A 9307-nucleotide genomic window follows, 5' to 3' on the forward strand; every position below is an offset into this window, starting at 1 on the left:
CTAGTGCCTGGAACATTGCCTCGTTCAGAGCTGGAGCTCAGTGAACAGGCAGTGAGTGAGTGAATGAATGAATGAATGAACGTATTTTATCTGAAGTACTCAGCCAGTGAGGCATGGGTGCACAGGTGTGTGATATCCTACTGGTGAGAAGAGGGTAAATCGTTCATTTTTGAAGGTGCATTAAGTCTTTCAGGCCCCCAGGGTACCATTTAGTTCACTGGAACAGTAATTTACTAAACTGTACCTTAGGGGCCTGAAAAAGTTAATGCATCTCCAAAAGTTTCTAATTTACACCAGGGACTAGTTTATTTACCCAGCAGGGTTTGACCTAATAGGTCTTAACTTCATTTAAGAGAGTCATTAGGACTTTATCACTTTTCCACCTTCACATTTCCTCTGCTTAGCATTTATCTGTTTGTGGAATAATGTTGCCAGTTGTTGGTGTGCACATGTGCACCCCCCATATCCACGCATGTGTGCACACACCATATCCCTACTAATACTGATAATACCAATTAATAATATTAATATATTGCTATACTCTGGCACTCATATACATAAATATTTCCTGTGTATTTTAGTTTGCATAATCAAGAAAAAAAAAACACCAAAACTTTATATTGGAATCTTTTCAAATTTAATGTTATTTTATTGTCTTCTTGGTACATATTACAAATAATTGTTTAATTAGTTCACATTTTGATTTTAATCCAATAATTAGATCATGAATGTTAGAGAATGTAAAAAATTCTATGCATCTGGGTTACCAAGCTTTATCTATGATATGCAGCCCATTATTTTATTTCTTTTTGCTGTTTCAAATAGCAAAGCTGCTTCCACTTCTAATCTTGAAGACTTTTGTTCTAAGGTTTTCCAGATTTAGCCTAATCTTTCCTCTTTACTAATTACTGTCAATTCTGTACTATTGTAGCATGTCAAAAAGTTTTCCTTCATTCCTGAGTTTATTTTTTTAAAAAACATTCTTACCAGTTCAAGCTATGGCAATATCTTTTCTTTCCTTATTGTCACACTGATGTTTCAGCGCTTGGTAAAATGTTTTTCTCAACTTTAGGGTCAAATCAGGTATGATTGTTACCAGCAATAGGTAGCAGAGTTTTTGATAAAACAGGTTGCGGGGCAGAGATATCCTAAAATGGTAAAAGCCCATTAATTAAGATTTCCTTAATTTAGACTTTGTAATAAGTCATCCTGAATTGGGTTTAAATATACCCTTGCTGTGGAATGAGGGGTTTGCTAAGTAAATAATGGTGTAAAGCAGATTGGAGAGAATGATTCTTTCGAGACCATTAGCCTAGTATGATGAAATCTTGACAGGGTCATTTAATTTGTTACATCACAAAGTTCTTTTCAGTTCAACATTGTAAAAATATATCCCCTTTTTCTGTTTTGGCTAATATGGTGATTGAATTCAGTTTATGGATATTATATTTCCTCAGGGCTATTCTGGACAATCGTCATAAATCTGCACTGGTCAGTAGGTGCTAATACTGAGGATACTGGGTCTCTGGAAGTTTAAAAAGACATTTTCTGATGCAGACTTAGGGTGTTGTGAGTTGAGGCATTCTTCTAAAGGTGGATTGCAGCCAAAAAGTCAACGAGATTTGGAGAAATGCAAGTTTTCCTCCTGGTTCTTTAAGATGGCAGAGATTCTCAAATTTCAAACAGATTATTTACTATAGCAAGCAGTTTATGTATTTGAACCAAACAGATTTTATTTTAAAATTCTATCATTTCAGACTTTTAACTAATTCAGAATTTATCCTTCCTATTCATTAAAGTGGCTCCCTCTGAATTATGCCCGTACAAGAGAGTACTTTTAGTAAGTGGATTTCGAAAGTGTGCTTTTCTGCACTATTTCTTTTGTGTCCTGTGGGGGGGGGGAAACATTAAAACTGGCCTTTATAACGGAAATACAGATAGTGTTAGAAGAGGGTTCGTGGGATTGCTGTTGCCATGGCGACCCTCGCTGGCGTCCTCATGCAGGGATTTTTCCACCTCTGTGTTATCAACAGGTGGTAACAATATTTGAAAGATCAAGGATCTAACTTTACTAACTTGACCCTGGCATTCTGTAGAGCTACCCCTTAAATTCCTAGCTCCTTAATGGAGCTCATGCTTGCCCGTCAGGTTGTCGCAGTAGCTGGTGCCTGACTCTGTTATGATTCTATTTCCTATCCTCAGGTTGGAAGGCTGTACGTAAATTCACGTTTCTTTTTTTCCCCTGAGCCCTACACTGTATGACTGAGCTTTCCTCTGACAACTGAGGATGAAAAACTAGTCCCTGAAAATGGTCTTGTCTTACAAATAGAGAAGTCTTAGCCAGTTCATCTCCAAGTTGCTTTCAAGAACATGATTTGGGTCTTTTCATATTTTTTTTAAGCATCTATTTTGGCTTCCCAAGGATGAAAGACATCCAGAGGGTATAGAAGTTACACAACAGACTCATGTCAGAAGATGAGAAGAGTCTGTTAGGAGGGAACTTCAAGCTGGGTGTTCTTTAGTTAAATGTGATGGTTTTAGCCAAAATGGCTTTTTTGGTGCCACAATTGTGTGTCTTAAAATATTTGAATGATGCTTAATTTTATATAGGCGACCTTCTTAACTGATTTTTCAGCTAGATACAGTTTTAAATCTAGATGGAAGCTAGTGCTGACTTCAAGCACAATCAGATTGAAAACTGTTCCCTGTAGTCTGCAAGAACACAGATGAAGTTCACGTGAAAAATCCGGAATGTCAAGAAATACAAAGTCCTGAGTGTTTTAGGATTGGTGAGGTATTGTTCTGCTTTACATTACTATTGGATGCTCTGTCTTTTTCAGGGAAATTTGTTATTTATTTATTGATAATTTTTTCACAAGATTTCCTTACACCGAAGGAATACATCAGTACGCGTGAGAAAGCGGTAGTTAGCCTCAAGTAACAAATAGTAATCATTATTTTAATCTCATATTTCAATTAGCCGTAATCTTTTGTTTGGATGGCCTTGAAAAGCTGTAAAAATCAGTCATTATAGTTTAATTACTAACCATTATCCTGGGCGGCTAACTCCACTTCCTTCTAAACAGCTTGCTTCTTTCATTTCGTTTGGAAATGCCACAGTTGGCATCCTCTGACAGTATTACGCTTTATACCGCAGGCTTTATAAGTTACTCGGAGGAATATTTTAAGGTTTGTTGGTTCCTCCTGGTACCAGAGAGCTGCTGCTGCTTCTCTTTGTGTCTTTTTGAACTGGCCTGTTTGCTGTTCCCCTCCAGGATAGAATCACACTCAAGTTTTACAAAATGACAGAAGTTGACTGTTTCCTGCACTAGTGTTTATTTAGTAAAACATTTTACATTCCTGGATAGATACCAGTCTGTCATTAATGGATTCTTGGCTTTGGGCCAATAGCTAATAGTTTTATTGGTCCTCATAACATAGCTATGTGATTTTTGTAACCACAAGGGGCTCTTTTCTGTGTTTTTCTTTCTTTCTTTTCTTTTTTTTAAATCATCTAACAACCCAGAGGTGCACCAAATTTAAGAACAGAGCATTTCTCTTTTAATCAGTATCTACTCCTTTTCATTCATCCTTTTTGCTCTTAGGAAATTCTCATACATCTTGACGTATTTTGAACAAGAGTTGGGACTTGATCACTCGATTCTATTCCCAGCTTTCTCATGGGCCCCAAGATGCCTGGCAAACTCATTTACTCTGGTAGGTGATGTCTCTTTGCTTGCCTAAATAGGGGAGGGACAGGAAGGGTTACTTATAGTATGGGAATTTGTTAAGATTTAGATTGCTTTAAGCATTGAGTAAGGGGGACCAGCATTTGGAAATCTTGGAATTAGTTACCCTCAAATGGAAAAAAAAAAAAAAGTCTTTACAACTGGGTGAGTGTGTGTGAAGCCTGTGCATTTCATGTGTTCTTCCTCTAAGACACGTAGATGTTAGTGGTGAATTCAAAGCCTGCCCCTTTGGCCCTGTTCTCTCACAAGGCTGTGCTGTGGGGTCTTCGCAGCTTTGACGGCTGTTTGTTCTCCGTGATGTTTCCCGCTTAGATCTGTCTCCCCCAGCTCCCTATGTATTTTAAAACGGAAGTTAAAGTACTTTGTGTCTCTAAATTTCCCCTGAACGCAATCTTCCCCCTAATGCATAAATTATTAGGTGACCATTCCAGGATCACAAAACCATCTTAAAACAAGTTAGAAAGTGGTCATGGTGCTAATTCGGTTGTTCTAGGGATGGCAGATTCTGCTTTTCCCTTGGCCTTAGGATATACAAAACGGCCACAACCAACCATGGAGATAATTTACAGAACTGTGGAAACTTTGGAAAAAATAAAAAATCCAAGGTCATCACTCTCAAATCCCAGTCTCCATCCCCGACCCCCATCCCACCACAATGAGAGAGACATCTTTTAGCCTATTGCCTGCTGTAGATTTTCCCCCTCTATTTTGACTCATACTTTGCATTCTGATTTTTTAACTTGTTACATAATGCTCATTTCCACATGCCATCTAAACTTTCTGTTAATGTCATTTTAAAGGCTGCAGAGTATTCCATCATGGGAACTATATTATAACTTACTCAATCATCTTCCAACACTGAGTGTTTTCTGTTCTTCTCCTTTTCAATTATGAAGAAATTGCAGTGAGCATGTTTGTGCATAAGTCCTTGCCTGATTCTTAGGATTCTTGAAGACTTGGCCCCATTTTTAAGACAACCCCACGGCACATTGGGGTAGTCTTGTTCTATTGGCGGACACATACTTCCGGCAGCTAATTCCAAGGAAGATGCTTTGCCCGGGGAGTAGCAAATGAGGATGCTCTGCTTTTGGTGCAAGCATTTTGCCTTCAAAAAGAGGTATGACTCTGAGAGTTTTGCAGGTGAGGAGAAGGTCCTAATTACTTTTCAGAGGGAGGTTTATTCTTGTTCAGCTGGAGAAGTCATGGGATGACATGTGTGCAAACGCGTTTAGGGGCCATGGCACAGCTGGAGAGGAATGAGCACTTCAGTGCCGCAGGTCAAGTTTATTTAACACTGTGATGTTTTAAAACAGGATGATGCCAGTTCAATTAAGGGCCCCAGAACAACGGTGTGTTTTGCAAGGCAATTCTCTGACCAACAAAACAAAATCAGTGTTTTCCACTTTTGAAAACAACACCTGCAAATAAATTAGATACTGCGTAAAACATACTGGCTGCAAAATAAAATGTATTAGAAAAGCCAGACGAGAAGACTTTGAATAAGGGTCTCACTAGTCACCCATTTTTCCCTTAGCTGTCATTGCCTACTTCAGGGTTTCTGCGAAATGAATGTATTTTACCCTTTTTTAAAAAATTACGTATGAACTTATGGAACTCAAGAAGACAACAGCTGCAAATAAAAGCCCACGTTCTTTCATGTGATATTATTGTCAGTATTTTGATTCACTTAGATGCCTTTAAGTAGTAGTGTGTGTCAATTTCCGGTGTACAGCATAACGTTTCAGGCATACATATATGTAAATTTATTCCTTTTCATATTCTTTTTCATTATAGGTTACTACAAGATATTGAATATAGTTCCCTGTGCTGTACAGTAGAAACTTGTTGTTTGTCTATTCTATATGCAGTAGTTAGTATCTGCACATCTTGCATTGAAAACCGACTATACTTCAATTAAAAAAAAAAGAAAAAAAATAGTAGTATGTTTCTAGTGTTGCGTCCAACCGCATCCTCTTTTCCCGTTACTATCAGATCCAGGTGTGTTTGGAAGCTGAGTGAAGCGCTAGAAACGAGTTGTTGCTCTTGCTGTTTCTGATGATTAAACTGAGACTGTCACTTATCAGATTCTTAGGGGGAGCACTTGCTTTCTTCCAGATACCACAGAGCTCCTTTTGTGTAAGGTCTGTTCAGGTCGCCAAACCTGGTTACGAAGTTCAATGACCGACTTGGTTGATGGTTAAATAAAACTCCAGCCAGCCAGCCAGCCAGCCAGGGGACAACAGCTCTCCTGAGTTAATTTTGCGTGAAAACCCAGGATGACCAAATGGATTCACAGCCCAGTGAGACAGTTTGATCTTCGGGGCTGTCTCTGGGTCTCTTGGAGGTCCCAACACCGCACTCTAACTCAGGCTGGAAGAGATGGTAATGACTTTGGCTGCAGCCTACACTTTAGTTTGGCTTTTGCCCAAGAGCTAGCTAGTCAAGAGGCATAGTTGCAAAATCAGAGCATGTAGTTTGATTTCTCACAACACCAGGGAAAACTCCAATTTACCTGCAGAGCGTTCTGGAGCAGCCTCTGGGCCAAAGCCAAGAGAAGAGGGGATCCTGGGATCTTTGAAGATAAGAGCCGCATCGTCCTCATGATCTGGGCATAATTCCCTGGGCACTTAGCTCCATGCTCTGTGTGTGATAGTTTATTACTGAACAGTTGTTGAATGAATCATCACAAAAATTAATTAGGATCAGGTATTAGGAGCCGAAATATATTAAAAGACCCAAATCTTGTGTAAAGCCTAGGAGTATATATTTTTGCCTTGTAGGACATGAGGCCAGAGGGCACTGAAATTACTTTATAGGAATCACAGGGCTCCCTGTGTTTCGTGGCTTTGGATCCACCAACAGCAGTCAGACTGGGTGACTTGTCTTGAAGCAGACTCTGAGGAGGGGACTGAGCGGAAGGTGGTCACCTGGTCTGCAATGAATTCCCAGCAAGCAGGGCTGACTATAAACAGGAGTGTTTTAAAATAGCAGGATGATAACGTGAGGGAATTCCGCAAGCGACCTTTTCTCTCTCAAGTTCTCTCTTCTTAAATGGGTTATGAAGTCATGCTCTTGTCTGCGCACTTTCCTTTTATTTTGAACTCCCCATCTCGGCCTGAGCAAGAATTTTGCAAGCTTTGAAATATGTCAACATAAAATAAGCTTTGAGACAGCTTGAAAAATGTAGATTCATAATGGACTCCACTAAAAATATGGTTTGTTAAAAAAACAAACCAGGCTCGATCTTCCTCACTTGGAAAAACAATCAGATGGAACTTGAGCTATCACCATCCTTTTATAGATCCCTGCATCGTGGAGAGTCAAGTATTTCCCAGTTAAAGCAGGCATATTTGTGATGTTCCTTTCAACCACTTGCCCAGTGACCTCCACGACCCCTTTAAGTTCGACGTGATGCTCTTCGAGGCTCTTACAGAGGCCGTCTATTCCATGAAGCCTTCCAGACTACTCCTCACATGACAACCCGCCCAGGCTGTGTAGTGGCTTGTATCATTCTCTGATTTACTCACTGGCATTTTCTTTCCATCTTCCTAATTGTCATCCTTTCTGTCGGAAATGAAGTCTTTTCCTTAATATCTTAGCACAACGACGGTTTATTGCTTATTCATGCACATGCTGATGATTTTTGCAAGAACAGGTTGGGGGGGGTCCATTTCCTCAGGATTTTGACTTCCTCCATCTTATGACAGCACTTTTGCAACGGGGACCCGCCACGATCACTGCAGCACCAGACAGACGGTGTCGAGGTGGCCGCTAGCTCTTACGTGCCTCAGCTCAGAAGTGACACATAACATCACTTCTTATTTTGACTGAAAGGTGCTGGAGAAGTGTAGGTAGCCATCACATGGGCTCAGAAAGGAGAAGCAATTGTCTGTGGGTCATCCCAGGAGTGTCTGCTACCAGGCTAAGCTGCCCCAAACAAGCCTACCGGGCTCTAGTCTTACCCATTCCAATCCAGCTAATAGTTAAAAAAAAAAAAAGGCAAATCAAATCACCACATTTTCTGAGTCATCCACTACCTCTAGGATAAAGTCCCAACTCTTTAGAAAGTCACAGAGGCCCTCCAGAATTTGCCCCTGCCTCCCAGCCCTTCAGTTGGCTCGCAGTTACTCGTAAAATCTCTGCTTGGTCCTGCCTGGATGCCTTTGCCCGTGTGATTCTTGAATCTGGAATGTTCTTCATCTCTGCCCACCTGGGAAATTCCTGTTCACTATTCCCTTTAGAAGTCTCTTCCTCTTTGAAGGGCTTCTCCCAGCAGATTTAGGGGGCCTCTGCCTTTGAGCTTCCATGGAACCTTCTCGAGTGGCCCTTCTCACACAGCTGTCACTGTATAGATGCCACTGTCTCCCATGTCACCTGGCCCAGGCTCAGGGAAGATGCCACGTTGTCCTCGGCTCTGAATCGTCAGGTCTGACGTTGCACCCAGCACTGAGTGAGCCCTCAGGACACATCTGTTGGGTGACTCCATTTAAGTTAAATTCACACACTGACTCTAAACACATCAAAAAATAATGAGAAGAATTTCATCTGTTTTAAGACTTGTAAGGATTTTGGGGACCTGGGTGGGTGAGAAGTGATGGGGTCTGGCTGAGGGTCAGGGAACCGGGAGAGTCTGCATTTTGGGTTTAGTGTAGGCAGTTATGGGGGCGAAACAGACGTTGGCTTTTGGAAACAGGTGCAAATACAGGAGGGAATATAATTTAGAGGCTGGTCCGTTTTCACCTCATTCATTTTCTATGGTAATCTAATGTTTTCTAACCTCATTGATTTTCAGTGCTCATTGCATCGTGTTCTCCGGTGCTTTGGAGAACATTTCTGCCTCCTTGCTTTTCTCATTTATGGCTGTCACCTTCCCTTCAGTTATTTGGTGCCTTCACACGTTAGGGCATTTGCAACCTGTACTCGAGCTGAGCTCCAGGTGTGAAAAATCCACCTGCTTATGTCTATTTCTGTCCTTCAAAACTTAAGTCAAGACTCTCCTGTTCCAAGAGGCATCCCCAGACTTTCTTAGACACGGCGGGGGAGTGCCACTTATCACCATAATTACACAGGTCATTTGGAGGCGTGGCAAGTAGGATAGCTTAGCTGGACAGCTTGGAGAGTGTCGAGAAATTAGGCTCAGAATCTGGATATTTTAGAAGGGGTTCGGATGTTAGTCTTAAGACAAAGATTCTCTATCCCTGAGGCAGAATAGAATCACTTGGGGGCCTAAAATACACACCCACACACATGCCTGGCCCCACCCCCTGGATTTTCTGGTCTAAAAGGTCCAGTGTGGGACCCAGGCATCACTATTTATAAGCATTCCCCCAGAGATTCTGCTATGCAGGCAGGTTTGATAAACACATTGCTTTACAGAGCTTCTGGAATCCTTGGGACACCGTTTAACACCCAGTGGAGCTGGTCATTAGTACTGGCTCTAATGGTCATTAATGTTTTCCATAGCAATAGATCTCTCTCTTCTCTTCCTTCTCTTTCTTTTCTACCAGGAGCTGGAAAGAAGCTGAAGAATCAACGAATTTTTTTCTGTAGGCTTATGA

Source organism: Camelus ferus, chromosome 25 (genome assembly GCF_009834535.1).
Source record: "Camelus ferus isolate YT-003-E chromosome 25, BCGSAC_Cfer_1.0, whole genome shotgun sequence".
Taxonomy (NCBI): domain Eukaryota; kingdom Metazoa; phylum Chordata; class Mammalia; order Artiodactyla; family Camelidae; genus Camelus; species Camelus ferus.